Genomic DNA, 3,346 nt, shown 5'->3' on the forward strand with positions numbered 1-3,346 from the left:
GAAAAATTGCTTACGGCCATACCAGCCTGAATATATGAGGGGCCGTTAGGGACATTATTCAGAATTACCTCTCACACACACAACTGAAACACTCTCACACACACAACTTAAATCCTCTCACACACACAACTGAAACACTCTCACACACACAACTGAAACGCCTTCCTGTTCAACTGAAACACTCTCACACACAGAACTGAAAGGCTCTTACACACACAATTGAAATGACCTCTCACACACACAACTGAAATTACCTCTCACACACACAACTGAAACACTCTCACACACACAACTGAAATCCTCTCACAGACGCAACTGAAATTACCTCTCACACACACAACTGAAACACTCTCACACACACAACTGAAATCCTGTCACACAAACAACTAAAATTACCTCTCACACACACAACTGAAACACTCTCACACACACAACTGAAATCCTCTCACACACACACAACTGATATTACCTCTCAGACACCCAACTGAAATTACCTCACACACACACAACTGAAATCCTCTCACACACACAACTGAAATCCTCTCACACACAACTGAAATTACCTCTCACACACAACTGAAATTACCTCTCACACACAACTGAAATTACCTCTTACACACACAACTGAAATGCTCATAAAAGTGAAATATTTTACATTAACTACTAATAAGCTGTGACATGTATTCATATATGCAGCTGAAATGCTGACATAATAAAATTGTGATAAAACAGTTGAGTAGTGAACATGATATATATATACACTGTATACAATCCCCATCAAAATCACTGCCATTGAACTGTACCGAGTGTTACTGACAGGTGTTTCTAATTTTCAGTCTATACTCTTTCATTTGGGATGGACAGCCAACACACAAAAGTAGGTTATATAAAAAGCACAAATATTAAAAACCTGATGAACTGACAGGTAGAAGTTTGGTATTTTAATAATTTAACAATATTAGGGCTGTAACAAGCTATTACTTTCTTCATGGATTAATCTTTTGATTATTTTCTTGATTAATCGATTAGTTGTTTGGTCCATAAAATGGTAAAAAAAATGTCCATCGTGTTTCATGAACCTCAAGATGTTTTGTTTTGTCCACACACCAAAGATATTCAGTTTACTGTTATAGGAGCAAAAGAAGAAGACAATATTGACATTTAAGAAGCTCAAATCAGAGAATTTTGTTAATCGATTAACGTTTGCAGCTCTACATAAAATTGAAATAGATCAGCCTACATTCCACATACATACTCGACTGTCTTCTTGCAACTCAAACAGGCGCAATTAGGTGCACAAACATTAATACATATATATTAATGTAAGTAACTGCACCTCATCTGTGTCATATACATCATTTATAACATACTATAATTATACTTTTAGAATCAGAACCTGAGCTTTTACGCTGCTTATCAAGCAATGAAAGACAAAAATATCCGAAGCAAACACCTTACCACACAGGTCAGATGTTAGACGGAAATTTAATTCTGGTAGATATCAACAATTAATATCAGACAATTCATATAGTTTAATAAATATTAAATAGTTGAATAAATACGGTTGAATATGTATTAAATATTAAGGACCACAACTAAGCAATAAATATAATAACAACATAGTGTAAAAAACACAAAACAACAATTCACGTGTGAAGGTTTGCACAGCTGAATAATCATTTTTCTCCGCCATGTTGTTTTCTGGAGCTGATGTGAAACCAGCCTTTAGCCTGTCCAGGAGCAGCATCAACGTGCTGTTGTGGACAAAATGACGACCATCCTGCACAGAGCGACTCATTTCCACAGACCAGAGGAGATGGAGGAGGTGGAGGATGCTCGTCTTGCTGGTCATGAGGCGTTCTGCCGTGTTGCTAGTGACGTCGATGGGGCCACATCAGGATTCTTACTCCTAATACTGTGTCTGTGATGTCATGGGCACTTTTTTAGATGTTTACATTGGCAATCCAGGATCTGTACATAATGCACTGGTCCTCTGCAGCTCAGCCATGTACCAACAGGTGCTGCATCCACCAGCTGGTACTAGCTGTTGGGAAATGGAGGATGTCTGTGTCGCCAGCTTCAGGTTGTCATCATGACACCAAACCTCCGGCCTGTAGCAAGTCAGAACTCTCTCTGTCTCAATAAACACAGACACGAGACAAAGCAGACTATTGCTATGATCTTGAAATACAGTAAACATTTCATACATTCATTTTAATTAATAAAACAAGTTGAAGCCCGGTACAACAGGCACCATTCAAAAATCAGAAGCATCGTTGAGCTCACCTTTGGTCTCATGAAAACCTAGTGGTGCAACATCTTCTTGTGGGCCCTGGAGATCCGACCTCTGTTCACTCCTAAGGTGACGGGTCCCTGTTGCATCCTCCACAACACTTCTGTGGCAGCATGTGATATCCTGAAGGAGGAGGAGGGCAGCTCTGGCCCAGAACGCAGAGGCTAATAAGAGGGACCTGGTCCAGAATGGTGTCCGGGGAAGATTTGCTGCCCAGATGGACTGTCTGCATGTCTGGGTGAACATGTCGATATATAGACAGCTACACTCTCCGGATGTCGTCATGATCTCTACAAGTTTACAACATAGTTTACAGAGATGACAGAGATACATAGACGCATAAATAGACCAGGTGAACACAAATGAAAAAGATTTTGGATCAACATGCGAGACAATAAAGTAAACTTTTATAATATCTGATGCTGTATGACCCTTTGTCATGTTTCTATGTTCAACCAGTTGTAGCTATGTAGACAGATAAATATATTATTACTTATAAAATGAGTGTAAATATGTTGTATATGTTCATTTCTTGTCATGTACTTTTTCTTGATCTGACTAATTTAAATGTAACTGTGTTGTTGTAAATAAAATGTATTTCACTGTAAAATATAGAACTTTGGTATTTGTTTAATTTAGTTGGAATTATAAACAATACATTGCTGCTTTAAAGAATGAATCACTTAGTTACATAAGAACATGAACAGTATTTATTTACAAGTGTGTCAGACAGAGACAGGCCCAGTTATGCTCTCTCCTCCTCTCCACAGCTTCTATAATTAAATAAACATCTAAAACTAAGAATGTTAACTTTGCCCTCGGCCAAAGTTATTAGAACAAATAATACATTTAAGCTCTGAGACCAGCGATTGATCTTTAGATTTACCCAAGAAGGAAAAATTGCTAATTTCCCGAGATGAAGCTTCCCTCGGCGGGCAGTATGAGCTCTGACCGCCCGGCCATCTGGATGGTCGTCGAGTCCGCTTAACAACTCGGAAAACATTGGAGCAAAGTTTAAATGGACTCTAACTTGATAAAGCGATCCCAGATATG

The sequence above is a fragment of the Scophthalmus maximus genome, chromosome 7 (genome assembly GCF_022379125.1).
Source record: "Scophthalmus maximus strain ysfricsl-2021 chromosome 7, ASM2237912v1, whole genome shotgun sequence".
In the NCBI taxonomy this organism is placed as follows: Eukaryota; Metazoa; Chordata; class Actinopteri; order Pleuronectiformes; family Scophthalmidae; genus Scophthalmus; species Scophthalmus maximus.